Below are 20,835 nucleotides of genomic sequence, written 5' to 3' on the forward strand. Positions count from 1 at the left end.
CTAGTTCATTTGAGGTATTAATTATTGTGACAACAATCCAAGAGGTTATTGGTTATTCATCTAACAAATTCAAACTACAAGCAAAAATATATGCTTGGGAATAGACTGGGTGTAATAAAGATCTACAAAAATAGCTGAGTGTTTTAGAAGCTTAGAAATATCAATCTAAAAAAAGTATTTTAAGTGTTTTACTTTATCATCATAATCCCTATTTCAATCACAGATTACAAATACCTGCAAGTTTTTTTTATAAGAAAGCTTAACTATAGCCAAAAGCTAACAATAATTTTTAAATGAATCATAAACTATTAGCCATATAAAAGATTGCTGCTCCACATCACTAATATTATGAAAAATGCATTCAAAAAGTGGTTTCACCACATTCCCAAAAATTTGGCAAAGATAATAAAAGATGAAGACAGCCAATGTTGGAGAGAGATGGAAGAAGACAGTACTAATACATTATTTGTAGAACTCTTAGTGAATTCATCTTCTCTACTAAACAATTACACACACACACACACACACACACACACACACACACACACACACACACACACAAAAATGCCCATACCATTTAAACCCACTGTGTAATATAAACCAAAGGAGTTAAAAACCTTCTTTTGGATAATAATAATTACAATAACTATATAGCATCACTATGCAGCAGGCACTATAGAGCATCCACACAACTATACAAATATTACAAACTAATCCTTGCAACAATTCTGAGTTAATATCCCCATTTTACAATTGAGGCAAACAAGATAAGTGAAGTGAGTTGCCCAGCAATTCACTCTAAAGTCCAGCATCATGTAATTTGCCCAACCTGCAAATTTGGATCTTTGCAAATCTGGAGTTTAGCACTTTATACAATGTCAGTTTAAAGTCAGATGTAGCAAATCGTCTTATTAACAAATCATTTAGAAAATAAAAATTAAATCCAATGTAAAGAATAATTTGTTTAAATAAACAATTTAATAAGAATGCTCTTATATGCAAGAGCATACAAGCAAAATAAAATGCTCTTTAGAAAAGCTTATTAGATGTAATGAAGAAGCTCATTATCTAAGGTATACTTTTTGGAAAAATCATATCAATGCTAATTTATCTAATTCAAGTGAGATTTTTCTAAAATAAATAAATAAATAAATGAATAAATAAGACAACAAAAATCCAAATAGCAATGTTACAATTATCTGGTAATTCAAGTAACAATAAACCAAAACAGCAGCTTGTTTTTGGAGTACATTCATCGGGCTTCACATATACATCATCCAGCAATTACATGGCAGCTTTTTCTTTAAAAAAAAAATTTCCCCCTTCTATCAATATTAAGTTGTTTGTGTTCTCTCAGTACATTCAGGAATACATGATTAATGTCAATTGGTTCTAAGAACTCATTAGATAAAAAAGATAAGGAGGCACTTGGTGCTGCCATAACATAGGGTAAAAGATAACATTCTCCTAGGCAGTTGGGAATGGGTAATTTGGGATCCAATCTGGGTCAGGGCTGGAGCTTACTAATGATATGCCATTAGAAAATGTTAGCTGAGGCAATATCATCTTAAGTATACTACTACATAAGAGCAGAAGCTAACTCTTGAGATCTAAATATTATTTTTATCATGTATTAAGTAAAAATCACCAGTCTTCCAGCAGATACTATCTCCATTACAAACAGAAATGCCAGGCTTTTAAGTAAGTTTGCCAAACTCACAAAGGAACTCATGTAAATCTTAATATCATCACAAATGTTTCTTATCATCATCCCAAATCACCACTAGGGAAATAGCAAAATAATTAATGCTTTAAAGAATAAGGCAATATAAAAATATAATTGGTGGCTCCCTTTCCATTTCGAATTTTATTTCATGTTATTCATCTTTATATAGTCAAACTGACCAGCAAGCCATTCTCCATAAACAACATACCCATACCCAGCAAGGAAGGACATTCCCTTTTCATTTCTTCCTTCTAGGCACAGTTTAAGTACAACTATATATCCCAGACTTTTCCCAAAATTCCTCCAGTTGACAGTATTCTCTCTTTTGAAATCACTTTGTATTCTTTTATATATACTTATCAGTCCAAAGGTTGTAAAACCTACCTGAAGGTAAGTAAATCTCAGTGCTACGACTTGGTAAACACTTCATGCTAATTGAAAGCTAGCTTTGAAATTCCTTTTTCACCTAGGAATCCTTTAAATACTAAACATATTAAAATGTTAGTAGTCTTTAACTATAATACCCTCAAATATAAAAGTCAGAATTATGTAGAGCTACAAATATACACTCTTAACTACATCAAAATTCACAAGTAAAACTAGAGGAAAATCACAGAAAGTCAGTTTTATTCATTCAGCAGAGCAGAAAGTATTATGCTGGTAAAGAAATAAACCAAGGAGCTCTTCACAAATGGTTACTGAAAAATTCAGTAATTTGAAGAAATTTCAGATTATTACACACACACACACACACACACACACACACACACACACACACACACACACACACACTTACACATCCCCTACCATCACAAAATACTGTCTGAAAACCAGAATGTCTAAGTTAGCCAATCACAATGGGAATCCCACAGAACATCACCAATAAAAACAAGGTGCTGAGACTCAAGTACACTTCAAAGCAACAAAGACAAAGATGACCTCAGCATCTTGTTGGTCTTCTGGGATGTTTTGGGCCCTAACAGTCTAGTTCCCCTATGACTCTGCCTGCAGTTCTATGAGCTCTAAAATCAGGAAGTCTGCACAGGATCCAGGAAGTTCCAGACCTAGTGAGCTAAGAAAGGGACTAGTGTTAAGACAATCAGTTAGGAAAAAGTACTCAGGCTAAAGCTTTGATCAGGGATTCTGGCCTTAATAACAATGAATTCTCTAGGACAAAGGTAGAGAAAAGAACCCATCTTCTAAGCTAGAGAATCCAATCAAGAAACCAAGATCAAAACAAAAAGTATTCAGTATTTTATATGCATTTGTGATATACACAGATATTTACACACACATAGAATGAGGTAGATAAAATATCCAATATTGTTATACTCTGTAGTCAACTAATATGTTGTAGTTTCTGAACCAAACACTTCATTCTTACCACTAGGATGACCCAGTGACAGCAAAAATAAAGTCTTATGAAATAATAGAAGGGGAATCAAAAGGAACAGAACAATATTTTTTTTTTAAAGTGCAAAATGGAATTTTAAGCTTCCTTAGAGATCATCTAGTCTAACGCTCTCATTTTAGAAATGAAGAAATTGTTATATGAATTTAAATTTATGATATGACAATCAGAAATATACACTTTCCCCTCATAATCAGGATTAAAAAACAAGTCTAGAATTTTTTGGGGGAAAAAAAGCTGCTTTTAAGCTTGCATGGCATGACAAATTTGTTTACAACTTACACGTAAATAATGAGATTATATTCTGAAATGTTAAATTCTGTATCTCATTTTTGGCAATTCCATATACTACCACACAACACTGATATTTTGAAATATTAAAATTATTTCAATCTGAATATATATTGGTTCATTTGTTTCCTGAGAAAAAAATTTTAATTAGTACTTCTGAATGTCATTAAGAATTACTACACTGATAAAATCTGACAGCATGAAAACAAGAAACTTTTATACATTTCCTGCTTAAAAGAAGTATTTGTAAAGCAAATATACATTTAGAAAGTAACTACAAAATGAAAACTTTCCAAACATTGAAAATCTATTCCAAAATAGATATAGCTATGTCACTTAAAAATAACTTTTAAAAATCTGAAGACTAGTTTTTAAAAAAATCATTCTTTTCCAAAGTTTGACCATTACTCCATTTTCTTTTTAGCTACTAAAGTTCTTACTAAACAAACTACCCATACAAGACTTTACTGATATAGTAAATATGTTTGCAGTCCTATTGCCCCTTTTAGTTTTTTGGTGACTACAAAAGACATTACCAAAGTTTTAAATTATTCGACTCATATGTACATACAATTGCTATTATCTTATAAAGCAACTGTAGACCTATTTGTAAATAAATCACAACTCAAATTTATAATAGCATGTTTTAATGGTTTACAAAATGCTTTCCCCACAGTAATTCTGGGAGGATCAGGGTTATACAATAATTATTATTTTAATTTCAAAGTAATATCTCCATGGTCACAGGCACATAGTTCTAACACTAGTGTAGGAAGTGAGAATTAAAACCTGATCTCTAAAGTACAAGGTTAGTTCACTGAACTCTCATCTTTGAAAGATCCTAATAAATAAATTAAATAGTTAAATAGTTGTCCAATATAGCCAAATTGTGTTAAATGCTATAGAATCATTTAGCATTTAGACCCTTGGAGGAAAGGAAAGAAAGATCCATAGTGGATGAAATGCTTATGAAATGATATTGAGAATGATGACCAATCAATAAATTAAGCATTTATTAACATTTACTGCACAGTTAAAAGTCAAAGTGATGTAATGCAGGTAATAGCTAACAATAGCTAACACATATACCACTACTTACTTATGTGTCCAGCATTATGCTAATCACTTTACAATTATTTTCCCATTTTATCCTCAAAACAACTCTGGAAGGCAAGCAGTATTATTAGCTCCATTTTACAGAGGAGGAAACTGAGACAGATAGTAGTTATAATGTGACTTTTCCAATATCTCACAATTATTGTCTGAGGATGGATTTCAAATCAGGACTCCCTCACTCTAAGCTGCCCAATAAAAGGATATAGTGATATTTTTATAATTGTAAGTTCATATTATTAAAGCCACCATTAAACACTCTCATAGAAATGGTTAACACATACATCAATTTACATTAATTTACATTATTATAAAGTATTTGAATAAGAGTTATGAGTATTCTCATCTACAGAAGGGTACTACTATTCTCAACCTAATGTTCTGTTAAAATTGACTGGGAAGGTTTAATCCACGTGGCCAACATGGCATATAACTACCATTCAGAAATAAAAAAGTTCAGCCAAGGCTCTTAACTTAATAATTTATTTCTATTCCAAGTGACATGAACAACAAGATGTCAGATTTAACTTTCCCCAGCCCAAACTATCAAACTTTTCCCCTTCCCCATAATGAAGAGTTATGTGTCAGATGTATAGCAAGAACAGCTGAATTCACAGGAAAAGAGAAAACCTCAATAAAGCGCCCATTCAGCATTCCTTCCCCACTACCCCCCATATTCCTAGAAGGGGCTTACACAAGCTAATCTTGATCTAGGACCCATCAGGTATCCCAACCTCTAACATTCTGAACTCCCCCCACCCCACCCATATTCCCTCATACTGCCACAAAAAAGTAGCAGGCTTGTGCCCAGTCACATGAGGAAGAGAAAAGAGAGGTAACTACTGCCTTCTGTCTGGACTGGCCCCTAGGTGAAAAGCTCCATGGAAAAACATTGTGTACTCAACAGAGACTCAGAGATGACATGGTCAGACATGCAACTGAAGATCACTTGGGCAGCTGAGCAGCAGACAGACTAGATAGAGACTAATGAGAGGCAGATCCACAAGCAGGCTACCAGAGTGGATGCTACAAAGGTAAAATCAACAGACCCAGTCAGACTGGATATGAGGAAGCAGGGGGGGCAGATTGAAGATAGGAACTGAGAATGTGAGGAATCAAAGTCATTGACCTTGAAGACAGGATACACAAAAACGACTTAAGGATTAAAGATCTCTCAAGAGATTATGACCAATCAAAAAGCCTAAACACTATAATGCAAGAAATAACAGGAGCACACCATTTCTAGAACTTCTGAATACAAAAAGCACAGCATCAATCAAAAGGATCTAGACATCACTTCCAGGGTTTGGTTTGATTTGGTTTTTTAAAGACCCTCCATTTCAAACTCCCAAGATGTACAGTGCTTAAATTGAACAATTCTAATGACAAATAAACAAATTTTATAAGCAGCCAGATTAAAGACAGCAAATATTTTAAAGTAGAAATTAGCATTATACAAAATTATTCTATATGTACTCAGAAAGGAATAGAATAACATATTCTATAAAGCAAAGAAGTTTAAGTTTCAAGCTTGACAAGACATAGCACACTCAAGATTATAAAATCAATAAAGAAGATGGCATTTGACAAAAGAGAAGTTTTAGAAGCATTTTTATAGAGGAAGCAAGACAAGCATTATATTTAACCTACAAATACCCTAAATACCAGAAAAATAAAAAGATAGATAAGTATAATTACAAAGGAAAGTTAAGTAATGAAATAAATTACCTCATCTTTACAGGTTATTTATGTGAAAGAAACAGTCAGACAGACAGATAAGTTACTGACCTTCAGGATAAAAACAAAAGGATCAATATAAGACAGGTTTTTTTTAAGAGCACACAAGGGAATACAGATGGAAAGAGAATTCAAAGAAATAGAAGTGAGGGTAAAAACATAATTAAACACCATGAACAGAACCTTACAATCTTTTTACAGATGAATCAAGATATTCTGTGGGACAAAATTAGAATGGGAGAGTTATGAATAGGTGGGGGGAAAAAGAGTAGGGGACAGAGAAAAATGAATAACATATCCTTATCAAGTTTATCCTTGTAGGAATTTTCTAAAGTAGAAATGCTTTTCCACAATGAAGATGAACAACTCATCTGCAAATTAGTTTTAGAGGGCTGCTTGTGGTCACACATGTGGTATGTATACGTATATAAATACACACAAACACACACACATCAAAGACAGAACCTGAAATCTAGTGTTCCTAGGTCCAAAAGCCAGTCTTCTATCCATTATGCTGCCTTGCACCTAAATTATTACGTAGTTAAGTCTGATTCAGCAGCTTTATAAAAAAGGTGACTGATAACTTATGAGAAGATTCTTTTAACAAAGTAGCAGAGAGACCAACCACAAAAATGTGAAGGGTTGGAAAGGATCTCAGTGATAACTTTAAATGCCTAAATCTTCAGAGGGGTAAAAGGATCTCCACAAGGTCACAAAATTAGTCAGGGTTCTTGAAAGACAGATCCAAGTTCACACATTTTCTTGTGATAAACTTTTCTGGGTTCTACCTAGATTTTAAATTCCCCAAACCCTGAGATTTTATTTCTGCCAAATCCAAGTTATATTATTAAATCTTTGAATAAAGCAGTATTTTTTAAACACAGAATTATTTAAAAATGTGAGTTGGCAAGGTTGGTTTTTATAAACAACAAGATATTAAAACAATATACACTTTAACCAAGCCTCTCAAATTGGGAAACAAATTGACAACAGAAAAAAGAAAGAATATTAATAGAAATAGCAGCTAACATTTTTATGTGTTCTAATATTGACAAACCAGTTTCACATATTATCTTAATTTGAACTTCATAACAATTCAAGCTAATATTGTAAGTACTATTCTCAATTTACAGAAAAGAAAAAAGATGCAAAATGGTTAAATAGTTGTCCAATATAGCCAAATTATGTTAAATGCTATAGAACCATTTAGCATTTAAACCCTTGGAGGAAAGGAAAAGGAGATCCATAATGAATGAAATGCTTATAAAATGATATTGAGAATGATGGCCAGTCAATAAATTAGATGCTTATCAAGTACCTACTATGTGTCAAACATCATGCTGGGTATTAAAAGTACAAATACCAAAATAGGAATCCCTGCCCTCAAAAGAAAATGAAACTCTTAAAATAAGTAGGAACAAAACATATAAAATGTAGGATACATGCAAAGTAAGAGCCCTAAAAGAACAGCCCTAAAAGGAAGTGAGGTAAGGCTTAAAAGGAAGGTAAGGATTCTCAAACCCAGAAATGGAGAGAAGTATTCAAGTATGTCTATTAGAAAAAAAAAAAAAACTAAAGATGGACTTCCTCCTTCCTCCCTCCTCCCCTTCCTCTTTCACCAACATTATTAAAGGCCAAAGCCACCCACTGCATCCCAAACCATTGCCAGTTATCTGGAAGTATGTCTTACTACTGAAGTCTGGAAGAGAAGGAGGCTGGAGACTTTGTTCACTTAAAATCCAATTCACCTAAGGAATCAATTTGTCACTCTATAATGTCACTAGTTCTCTTTAAGAATGAGGACAAACAACAATAACTAAGCCAGTTTAACTGGATAGAAAACTGTGTGAGACAGAGTACCAAGCAATAAGTATGTAAATAGTAGCATTCAAAGTCTTTCATAATTTGACTCTAGCCTAACAGGAATTTGTGTTCATCCCAGGGAACAATAGGGATCCACTGAAGCTTCCAGAGAAGAGGAGTTCTGAGCAGTGTCAACAGAAATATCAATTTAGCAGCTATGTGCAAGACAGTTTGGAAAGGAAAAAAAAACTGGATAAAATGAGCTACTGAACTAAGGCAGCTATGGAGAAGGTGGGTAAAAGGAAGGTCAGTTGAGAGAAATGTTGAAAAGATTGAACCAATGGAATTTCATTATCAACCAAATACAGGGTGCAAAAGGGAGACGATGAAGACTTAAGAGAAGCTCGAAGGATGGTAGTACCCATGAGGGAAATAAAGAAGAGATTTACAAAAAGAGAAAATGACTTATGATGGATCTAGAGGTCACAGAAGAGGAAGACTGGATATGCAAATTTAAGAGCATTTACAACAAAATGAAATAGCTAAAATCAACAAGAGAAAAGAATGTAGAGAGAAAAAAGAAGTAAGCCTAGTTAATCAGCATTTTAAAAGTGTCTGCTCTGTGCTAGGAGCTAGGCAAGGGATGCAAAGAATAATCTATACTCTCAAAGAACTGAATATTTTCTCATGTATAGGTAGCATGGCATGGATAATAATCCTGAAAAGGTATGACCTGACAGGTAGGAAAAAAACAAACAAGAAAAAAACAATTTCATAAAAACCCAGAGAGGAGAGAGCATTCAGGAGTAAAATGATAGGCAATAGAGTGACATGCTTCAAAAGTTGTCAAGAAGGATGAAAACTAAGAAAAAGACAACTGGATTTAACAATTAAAGATCATCTTTGAAAGGTAACAAGCATTTACTTGAAAGAGTCAAGCAGTGGGAATAAAAGCCAGATAGCAAAGAGGAATAAATTTGACGTGAGAAACTTCAAGTAATGAACATATAAACAGCTTTTTTTCTACAAGTTTAGCTGGGTAAAGAAGTAAGGGCATATAATATGACAACTTGAGGAGATGGCAAGATAAAGTGAAGGTTTTTAAAGGCTGAGGGAGAAAGGGACATGTTTACATGCTGCAAATAAGGAATCAGTAACTAAAAAGAGGTTGTAAATTAGGGTTAAAGAAGCATTGATTGAAGGGGTAAGCTTTCAAAGGTGAAGAAACCAAGGAAACAAGCAGAGGGGTTTGAAGAACTTCCACATTTTCTAAGACCAGAACAAGATAATAATTTTGAGTTGATTTGATTTGTGGAACTCTATGAAAAAGAAAACTCTAATAAAAAATGTACTGATTGATACAATTAGGATTTGCTAATTATATTTATAAATTACCCATTTGACCAATACTATTTTTGCATTTTCAATTTTCACTTCATAAATGAGAATTTCAATATAGGTAGAAACAGAACTAAAACCAATGCTATCAATCACAAAGAAACAGTCTAGCTCCACATAAGAATGAATTTCCAAATAATTAAAGTTACCTAGAAATGTGAGGGCAATTTTGTTAAGTAGTGAACTTCCTGTCACCAAAAAGTGTTCACTCGTCAATCAGGAAAGTATAAGGATTCCTGCATTGTATGGGAAGTTGGACCAGATGATCTGAAAAATCGTTTTCAAATGTAGTTTTAAGATTATATGAATCTTATTTTTAAGATTGGTTAAAATCAACAACAATCACCGGTTTAATTAAATCTTTTTTTTTTAATTACAATATGTACATTGGGGCAGCTAGGTGGCGCAATGGATAGAGCACCAGCCCTGAATTCAGGAGGACCTGAGTTCGAATCTGGTCTCAGACACTTAACGCTTCCTAGCTGTGTGACCCTGGGCAAGTCACTTAACTCCAGCCTGGGGGGGGGGGGAACAATATGTACATTAAGAAATGATAGCCATAAATCAAGTTCTCAATCTAGTGCTATTCCAATAACAATCTTTTCTTTTAAACATTAAAAAAAAAAAAAAATTGATGATTGGCACCCAAAACAAAGGAGAAATACCTCATTGGTCCTTAATTTTTCTCCCTTTTGACTAATCAAGTCAACAAGTATTTATGTGCCAGGCACCGTGCTAAGCACTGGAGATACAAAGAAAAGCAAAAATAGTCAGTTCTCAAGGAGCTCAGTTTAATGGGGGAGAAAACATGTAAACAAACTAGGTACAAGAGAGATAAATGCAGCATAAATTGGAGATAATCTCAGAGGGAAGGCACTAAGAAAGAAAGCCTTCTAATTACTTCTACCAGAAGGAATTCATTAGTCTTCCTTTCACCGATCTTTGCAACCCATTTTTGAGATGTCAGAATATCATGTTTTCTCATTACTTAGTTTTGCAGAAATTTTTAAGTTAGAACAACATTTGAAACCTGGACTCAATTTCAATTCAGAGAAATATCGTTTCCAGTAAAAGGAATCTATATTGTCAAAGAGCTAGAGACAGAATGTTACCAAAAGAATCTGGAATGCCATTTATTCAAAGACAACTATGATATAAAAATAACAATATCCATCAAGGCCGGTGATTGGCTCACAGAGAGGTCAAATTTGTCCCGAGCCCTCAGAGTAACCTTATGCCATGCTATATATGTTGGAGGGGGTGGGGGGAAGAAAAGAGTAGAAAATGTTAATATTCTAATTTATAAGTTCATCTAAATAATATTTTTATGTCTAAATAATATTTAAATCACGGTTTCCAAAAGAGGACAGATTTTAGTAGTAAATCTGAGCATACACATCTAGACTAGCATTTTTTAAGTCAAATAGTGTGTATCAGGTATGAGTGCAAAAGCAAATATTTTTGTGTCTGTGATGCAATACCAGCCTGGAAATTAAGCTTATATAAGGAAAATTAAAAGTATGCGATTTTACCAAAAAAAAAAAAAAAAAAGGGTGATATGTAATCAACTGGAGCTAATGAATCTTGCAAAATCACTAAAATATGTTTGTTTATTCGTCTGCAGCTTGGTCACGTTTCCTTCCACAAAATGTAATTGTTTAAATTCCCTTAAACCCACAAGAAAGGACGGGAAGTCCGGTTTAAAGCCCCAGCCGCAGCCAGGAGCGGCAGCCCCGGTCACGGGGAGGGCGGCCGCCCATTGTGCTGGGGATCCGGCAGGTAAATGCCCCAGGGCGATGGCCGCGGACCCGCCCGCCGCCCCCCGGCCCCGAGGCGCCCCGACTTTCCCGAGGCCGCCGGTCCGGCCTCCCCGCGTCCTCCCGTCAGTCCCCGGCGAAAGCCCCACCCGGCCCCGGCCCCGGTCCGGCCGACCCGGGCGCAAGCAGCGACGCTGGGCCGAGGCCATCCCGCCGCGGCCGGGAGCAGCCCCAGCTGACACTCACCGCGAGGGCGGGCGAGCGAGGCTCGGGAGTCCGCGGGCCCGGGCGACCGGGCCGGCCAGGGAGCTGCTCAAGCGCCGCCGCCGATGCCGCCGATGGCGCCGCCGCCGATGCCGCCGATGCCGCCGCCTGCTCCTCGGCCACCACCCCGCCTCCAGCCGCCGCCGCCTCGGGCTCCTCGGGCCCGGCTCCCGGTGCCTGCGGCCGCCGCCTCCACCTCGGCGCTGCCCGCGCTGCGCCTCCTCTCCATCAAGGCCGAGGTCGGCCTGAGGGACAGTCCCCGAGGGTGACGGCTTGTAGCCGTCTCCTGCAGCGGCCGGTGGCCATCTTTAATTTTCCTTCTCCTCCTCCTCCTCCTCCGGCAAGCAGACTGGCAGGCTGGCTAGGAAACCTCCTCCTCCTCCTCCTTCTCCTTCTCTTTTTTCTTCCTCCTCCTCCTCCTCCTCCTGCTGCTGCTGCTGCTGGGCTGCGGCGGCGGCGGCGGCGGCAGCGGCAGCTCGGGCTCCTCCCGTAGCCCTCCCGCCCCTCCTCCCCGCCTCCCTTCTCCCCTCCTCCGGCTCCTCCTGCTCCTCCTGCTACGGCTCCAGCTCCTCCCGAGCCACCGGCAGAGGCACCAGCAGGAACTGGAGCTGCACCGCACTCCCCTCTCCTCCTCTGCCCTCCCCACCACCGCTCCGGCCCTCCTCCGCCCGCGTCCGTGCTCCAGGTTCCTGGGCTCCCCGACGCTTTTCGCCTGTCTGAGAGCGCGGTGGGTCCTCCTCCCAGTCCGAGCTTGACCTTTCCAGTTTCTCGTCTTTCCCCCACCCCGCCCCCTTCCTCTTAGAAACTCACCTTCCTGACCCTCCCTTCTCCTTCCTCTTCTTCCCCTTCTTGCTTTTCCTTCCCTATTTCCATTCCCTATGACCAAATCACCCCCCACTTAACGTCCCCTTCGGTGTTCCCTTCCCCTTTCATATTTCCCATCCCCATCCTGATTGACACCTTGTCAATTACTCCCATTCTCTCCTACCACTAGACTACTATCCAACTGTCAAAGATGAGTCAACCCAAGGTTGGGTCCTTTCTATCTCCTATTTACCAATCTTGACAGAACAAATATACAAAATTGACAAAGTCCTAATTTTTTTTTTTTTTTTGGTTAAACTAGTTTCTGACCAATGAGTATCTCTCTCTTTATCTCTCAAGCGAGCCAACAACTATCCCCCATCTTCTATCCTCATTGACCTACCCCTACACCCAGGCGCTGCTTATTGTCGGGAACTGAGGAATTTGTTGGAAGTAGGAAAGTTCCATTCTGGCTGGGGTAGCAAAGAGGGGGTATGGCGGTGATTGGCCATTATCTTGATTTCCACAGCAGCTCCTATAAGATGCTCCTCTACTTAAAGGCTGTGGGCAGAATCTGATTTTGCCCCCTTTTTTTCCTTATGCATATTAAGTGAGTTGTGAGACCGTCTTTTTCATTGGCTCGCTTGAGAGATAATGAGAGAGCTACTCATTGGTCAGAAACTAGTTTAACAAAAAAAAAAAAAAATGTAGGACTTTGCCAGTTTTGTATATTTGTTCTGACAAGATTGGTAAATAGGGGAGACATCTGGGTTAACTAGTTTAAACTGGTTTCTTGGTGGGGTAAGGAAGTTGAATTTAAGGACTATAATTATCATAGAGAGGGATACTCCCAGTAATTCAAATCACCTGTCCTTGCACTGCACAGTCTTAAAATTGATATGTTACAGTGATTAAAAAAAAAAAACAACAACTAGTTTTCCATACAGAAAAAGAAATAGAAACTTCTGCTTTTACTTTACTGAAAATTAAGCAAGTTCAAATTGCCTTTTCTTTCCTTGTAGCCAGTTTGCCTAAATCGAATTGAAACAATTTGCGATGATTTACTTTCTCCTGTTGCTAGGTAACCGCAAGGTTCACTATTGCTGACACAGACTATGCCTGGGAGCTCTTTGGGGATTATAGTGCCTGCTGCTGTGGGGAAGTGACTACCAAGGAAAAAAGACACCTTACCTCCTCAGGGGAATAAAAAGTCTGACATGGAAGGTGTCCGGTTACCTTCAAAGAAGGGGGACGTGGAAAGCAATACACCAAGATAAAATCAACATTTTACTACAAAAATAATGACTTTTCAGTTAAAGGTTCAGATTTGAGGCTCTCATAAAAGTTCTTTTGGACATAAACTCAGAAAACATCTGAGTGTATTCTTTGAAACCAGGGAGCAAAAAAATCAATTACTCAGTAAGAAAATAAGCATTTATTTAATACTTACTACAGGCCAAGCACTGTGCTAAGCATTGGGGATGGAAAGGCAAAAAACCCAACAATCTTGTCCTCTAGGAGGATATATTCTAATGAGGGAAATAACATGTAAATGATTAAGTACATGCAAAGTAAATAGAAATTTGTAGGGGAATGCACTGGTCAGGGTGGAAGAAGAGAAAAATGAAGATAGGGAAAGGGCTCTTGAGGAATATAGAATTTGAGATGAGTCTTGAAAGAATCCAAGAAAAGCACAAAGTGGAACTAAGATGGCATATTGTTCCAAGCCTATGAACTCTCAGGTTAAAGATATGGAGATTAAAGATGGAATATCCCATCTGAGTAATTTTGTTTGAGATAGTAAAATGTATGAAGACTGGAAAGATATTAAACTTATAAAGAGCTTTAAATGCCAGAGAAGTTTTTTTTTTTAATTTACTCAGTTAAATGTGAACAAAAAAATTTAACATTTAAAAAAAATTAGTTCCATATTTTCTCCCTCCATCCTTGAAAAAACAAGAAATTTTATATAGATTATACAAGGAGTCATGCAGAACATTTCCATATTAGCCATGTTGCAAAAGAAAAAGCAGACTAAAACCAAACAAACCAAATATATAGTAAAAAAAGAAAGTAAAAAGCTGTTTCCATTCGATTCAGACTTCATTAGTTCTTTCTCTGGAGGTAGATAGAATTTTTCATCATCAGTCCTTCAGAATTACTTTGGATCCTTGTATTACAGAAAACAGCTAAGTTATTATTATTTTTTTCTCTGAGGCTGGGGTTAGGTTAAGTGACTTGCCCAGGGTCACACAGCTAGGAAGTGTTAAGTGTCTGAGATCAGATTTGAACTCTGGGGTCCTCCTGAATTCAGGGCTGGTGCTCTATCCACTACGCCACCTAGCTGCCCTGGCTAAGTTATTTATAGATGATTATTCTACAATATTGCTGTTACTGTGTACAGTGTTCTCCTGGTTCTGATCTTTTTTCTTTGCATCAGTTCATGTAAGGCTTTCCAGGTTTTTCTGAAATCATCTTGCTCATCATTCTTATAGCATAGTAGTAATCCATCACAATGATATTTCATAATTTGTTCAATCTTTATTCATTTGTTGGGCATTTCCAATTAAAAAAAAAGTTGCTATAAATATATTTGTACATATAAGTCTTTCCCTCCTTTCTTTTGAGTACTAGGAGTAGTGTTTCTTGATCAAAGAGTATACATGCCTTTATAGCCCTTTGAGCATAGCTCCAAATTGTTCCCTAGAATGGTTAGGTCAGTTCACAACACTTACCAACAATGTATTAGTATCCATGTTCTTCTTACGTTTCCTCCAACATTTAACATTTTCCTTTTTTGTCTTGCTAGCCATAGGTATGAATGATTTATCAGAGTTGTTTTAATTTTCATTTCTCCAATCAAGAGTGATTTAGAACATTTTTTTCATATGATTACAAGTATCTTTGATTTCTTCTTCTGAACCAGCCTGTTCATATCCTTTGACTATTTGATAAATATATAAAGTTATATATATAATCTAAATTATCCATTTTACATTTTGTATTACACTTTATATTTAAATCACATACCCATTCCTATCTTTGTATTTGGTTTGAGATGCTATTCTCCACCTACATTCTGCCAAAGTACTTTCTAATTTTCCCAGCAATTTTTGTCATATAGTGATTTCTTGTTTCAAAATTTTGGATCTTAGGGTCTGTCAAACACTATTATTACTGTGGTCATTGACTACTGTATAATCTATTCCATTAATCTGCTACTCTATTTCTTAACCAGTACTAAGAAAAGAAAGAATTCTAGGCAGCAAAATTGCAAAGTGTCAGGAGATGAAGTGATATGTACAAGGGATGGGAAGAAAGTTAGTCTTTGAATTGAAAGATTAATGGATGAGAATAAGGTATAACAAGAGGGCCAAAAAAGAAGGAAAGGTTATGGAGAACTTTAAAAGCCAAACAGATTTAGAGGAAGGCATCTGGGTTGTATGGAATAGGAAAGGAAATGAGAGAGCTTTCAATGAATGGTCTCAAAATTTTCATTGAAAATGATTTGTACTACAGTTGTGGCTGTGCAAATGGAGAAAAGTAAGCATATCTAAATAATGGTAAAAATAAAAAAATTTGACAATGGATTAGATTTGTAGGGTGTACTTAAGTGAGGTTTGAAACTGGATAAGAGGGGAGGGTTTGGTTAGAAAGCCAACATGTTCTATTTTGGACATGAGACAGTTGATAATGTGTGCCAGTTTTGGGGCTAGATATATAGATTTGGGAATTATCTCATGGTGAGCCCAAGAAGATGATGAGATCACTAAGTATAAAAGAATAAATGGATTTTAATGTATTTTTAAGACTTAATTAAGAGGGGGAAGAGCCAGGATGGCAGAGAATAGAGAGGATTTTTGCCTGAACTCTTCCTGGCTTCCTTTCCCAACACTAGATCAAGCCTCCAAATGGAATGTGGAGTGACAGAACCCATAAATAATCAGAGTGTAATAATTTGCAGTTTAAGATATTTTGGAAGGAAAAGTCTATTTCAGTTGGGCTGGGGAGAATTCACATTCTGTGACCCAGCACAGGTTTGAGGTAAGGAGGTCTAAGGAGGAGAGACCTCCAAGAAACTACCAAGAGGCTCTTAGCCAAAATATAGCAGCATTGGCTATTCTGTGCTGGTTCAGAAGGGCAGTGGATCAACAGACTAGCTGTGAAACCTTCAGGACTACTACAGAAGGCAAATTGCAAACCTGTGAATCCTAGCATAACAGACAGGACTTGGCCAGGACCATTCAGCACAGAGGGGAAACCTGCAGGATTGGCCCCAAAACCGGCAGTGAAAGCCCCTGTCACCCTGTAGGGTAAGCTAAAAATAATCTCCTTTGTACTCCACAAGCAAACTACAATGTTTAAAAATGAGCAAAAAAGCAAATAGAGCTCTGACCATAGAGAGCTACTATGGAGACGGGGAAAACAGAACATAAATTCAAAAGAAGACACCAAAGACAAAATGCCTCCAGTTGAAGTCCCAAAGGGAGATATGAACTAGACTCAGTCTCAAGAGGATCTTTTGGAAGGGTTCAAAAAGGATCTTATTTGATTTTTCCTGTGTAATATGACAAATGTGGAAATATAGAGAGAGGAACTGCACATGTTTAACATATGTAGGATTCTTGCTATTTGGAGGAGAAGAATGGAGAAGGAAGGGACAAAAATTTGAAATAAGATTTTGCTAGACTGATGAAAACTATCTTTGCATATATTATGAAAATAAAAAGCTATTATTTTAAAACATCAAATAAAAGAATCCTAAAAGAGAGTTAGAAAAAAATTGGTGGGGGAAAATGAGAGCTTTGCAGAAGAGTTTGAAAACACAGATATTTATTGAAGAAAACAATTCCTTAAACAATACATATGGTGAAATGGTGGGGAGAGGAATATACTGAAGAAAACAACTTCTAAAAAATAAATTTGGTGAAATCGAGAATGAAGACAGCTCCTTTAAAAAAAGAATTGGTGAAATGAAAGAAGAGAACAACCTCCTAAAAAATATAATTAGTGAAATGGGAAAAAAAAAAACAAAAAACAAACAAACAAAAAAAAAAACAATGAATAAAACAGTTCCATTAAAAGTTCAATTGCCCAAATGCAAAAGGAGATAAAAATGCTAACTGAAAAAAGTAATTCACTAAAAATTAGAATTGGACAAATGGAATGAGACTCAATGAGACATCAAGAATCAGTAAAATGAAAGAAAAATGAAAAAGTAGAAGAAAATGTAAAATACCTCATTGAAAAAACAACTAACCTAGAAAATAGGTTCAGGAGAGACAGTCTAAGAATTATTGAACTATCTGAAAGCCATGATGGAAAAAAAGGAGCCTGGACAATATCTTTCAAGAAATCATCAAAGAAAATTGCCCTAATATCCAAACAAAGGGTAAAATAGCTATTGAAAGAATCCATTTATCACCTTCTAAAAGAGATCCCACAAGGAAAATTCCAAAGAATATTGTAGCTAAATTTCAGAATTATCAGATCAAGAAGAAAATACTGCAAGCAGCCAGAAAAAAAAAATTAAATATTGAGGAGATAAAATCAGGATTATCCAAGACCAAGAAACTTCTACTTTAAAGGATCAAAGGGCCTGGAGTAAGATATTTTGGAAGGTAGAGGAGCTTGGACTACAACTAAGAATCAACTACCCAGCAAAACTAAGCAGCAACTTTTGGGGGAAAGATGGACATTCAATGAAGTTGGAAATTTTCAGTTTTTGATGAAAGACCAGAATTGAACAGAAAATTTGATCTTCAAATACAGAACATAAAAAAAGATAAAAAGAGAAGAAAAAAACTATTTTTAATGGTTAAAATGTTTACTTCCCCATATGGAAAGATGATATCTTCAACTCTTGAGAAATATATCTTTGTTAGGGATATACTTAGAGGGTGTAGGTATAATTTGACTTTATTGTAATGATATAAAAAAGAAACTAGGGGTGGGAAAGGGATTGTACTGCAAGAAGAGGAAAAAGGAGGTAACAAAGGGGTAAATTACATCACATAAAGAGTCACAAAAGACCTATTACAATTGAAGAAAAGAAAAGAGATATGAGCATTGTTTGAATCTTAATCTCATCAGATTTGGTTCAAAGAGAGAAATCATACCATTTCGTTTGGTATAAAAACTTGTTTCACCATATAGAGAAGTAAGTAGGAGGGGAACAGAAAGGGGAAAGATAATAAAAGATAGGGGAGAAGTAGAAGAGGAAAGGGATAAGAAAAGGGGAAAGGGTTGAAAAAAGGGAGGACAGAGTTAAGGACATGGTGTTCAAAAGCAAAACATTGGTGAGAAAGGAAAGAGAAAAGTATAACTTCAGAAAAATAGGGTGGTGAGAAATATAGAATTAGTAATTTTGACTGTAGATGTGAATGGAATAAACTGTCCAATATAACGGTAGCAGATATCAGAGTGGATTAAAGCCAGTGTCCTACAATATGTTGTTTACAAGAAACACATTTGAAGCAGAGAAATAATACATCCAAAGTAAAGGTAAAAGCCTGGAACAGAATCTATTACACTTCAGCTGAAATTAAAAAAAAAAAAAAAAAAAAAAAAAAAGGTAGCGATCTTGATCTCAGATCAAACAAAAGCAAAAGTAGATCTAATTAAAAGAGATAAGGAAACTGCATCTTAGCTAATAAAGTAATATCAGTATCAAATATATACACCATATAACATCCAAATTCCTAGAGGAGAAGTTAAATGAGTTGCAAGAAAAAATAGACAGCAAAACTATACTAGTGGGGGATCTCAACCTCCCACTATCAGAACTAGATAAATCTAGCCACAAAACAAGAAACAAGAAAGAAGTGAATAAAAATTTAGAAAAGTTAGGAATAATGAAACAATATACCAAATTTATGGTATGCAGCCAAAATAGTTCTTAGGGGAAATTTTATAACTCTAGATGTTTACATGAATAAAATAGAAAAAGAAATGAACAATGGATTGGGGATGCAACTACAAAAGCTAGAAAAAAGAACAAATTAAAACCCCTCTATTAATACCAAATTTGAAATTCTGAAAATAAAAGACTAATAAAATTGAAAGCAAGAAAATTATTGAACTAAACAAAATTAAGAGTCTTTGGTCAATTTCATTACAAAAAAACAAAGAAAACAATTTGGGTCAGTCAAGGACAAGGACCATTGTATTCTACCATTATTATATAATTGAAAGGAGTGGGGAAAAACCAGGATTGTTGGGGTTTTTTTCCTTTTTAGTGAAGAGTATCATAAGACACTAAAGTGAGACATTCCTTCAGTTGGGTGATAAAGGAGTAATTTTATGATTTCTTTAAAATTAGGTGGTTTACAAGAAAGTGGAACTTAACATCACAAAATGATGGATAAAGACAAAATGGAATTACTTATATGTTTTTCATATAACATTCCTCTCTTTGATGCTGGAGTTCTTAGTCCCCAAGAGCACTTATTTAAACACTTCACCTAGGAATTTCTGGATGGAATAATAATCTATCTTAAGGGGCAACAAAGAAATGACATAATAGAAGGAAAGGCACAAAGAGTACAAACAGTATTATTATTTTATATATTGCATAATGTGGCAAACCTTGTTAAATAAACTCTTAATTAAGCTATGGATTAGACTGTTTAAAGGGAACACCTAATTTGAGAGAGGAGAATTACATCATCAAAGTAACGAAGAAAACAACAAACATAATATGATAATGATCATCAATATTAAATGCATTCTTTTTTAAAAACAATTTTTATTTACCAGATATATGCATGGGTAATTTTACAACATTGACAATTGCCAAACCTTTTGTTCTAATTTTTCCCCTCCTTCCCCACCCCCCCGAATGGCAGATTGACCAATACATGTTAAGTATGTTAAAGTATAAATTAAATACAACATATGTATACATGTCCAGACAATTGTTTTGCTGTACAAGAAGAATTGGACTTTGAAATAGTGTACAACTAGCCTGTGAAGGAAATCAAAAATGCAGGCGGACAAAATTAGAGGGATTGGGAATTCTATGTAGTGGCTCATAGTCATCTCCCAGAGTTCTTTGGTTGGGTGTAGCTGGTTCAGTTCATTCATGCTCTATTGGAACTGATTTGGTTCATCTCATTGTTGAAAATGGCCACATCCATCAGAATTGATCATCATATAGCACTGCTCTCCTGGTCCTGCTCATTTCACTTAGCATCAGTTCATGTAAGTCTCTCCAGGCCTTATTGAAATCATCCTGTTGGTCTAAATGCATTTTTTTAATCAGTACATTTCATCTTTAGTTCTAGATGTCGCAGGTAGGTGTCTAGTCCCTGGAAGCATCTTCTCTTGGACATTCTGGAATAAGCCTCATTCTCAGAGCAACTCTGAAAGAAGTTCCTTCTAGTAGATCTGCTGCTCTGGTTCCAAGTCTTTTGCACAGATTCCTAAATGATTCTGCTAAAAATCTGCCATTAACAAGATTCAATGCAATTTAATACAATCTCCTAAATGCATTTTTGTTTAAATAACTAAGTGATGTAGCAGAAACCATC

At 36.1% G+C, this 20,835-nt stretch overlaps 1 protein-coding gene across 5 annotated transcripts in view; it reads right to left on the bottom strand.

Moving 5' to 3' along the window:
* The window catches only part of WDFY3 (WD repeat and FYVE domain containing 3), a 306,260-nt gene extending 294,657 nt beyond the window's left edge, over window positions 1-11,603 (bottom strand). For all 5 annotated transcript variants that reach the window (XM_074273239.1, XM_074273237.1, XM_074273238.1 and 2 more), the window contains exon 1: window positions 11,483-11,603. The gene's annotated coding sequence lies outside the window, so the exon portion shown is untranslated. The remainder of the gene's footprint in view (window positions 1-11,482) is intronic.
* Window positions 11,604-20,835: the final 9,232 nt, after the last annotated feature.

This window comes from Sminthopsis crassicaudata, chromosome 6, assembly GCF_048593235.1.
Source record: "Sminthopsis crassicaudata isolate SCR6 chromosome 6, ASM4859323v1, whole genome shotgun sequence".
Classification (NCBI taxonomy): Eukaryota; Metazoa; Chordata; class Mammalia; order Dasyuromorphia; family Dasyuridae; genus Sminthopsis; species Sminthopsis crassicaudata.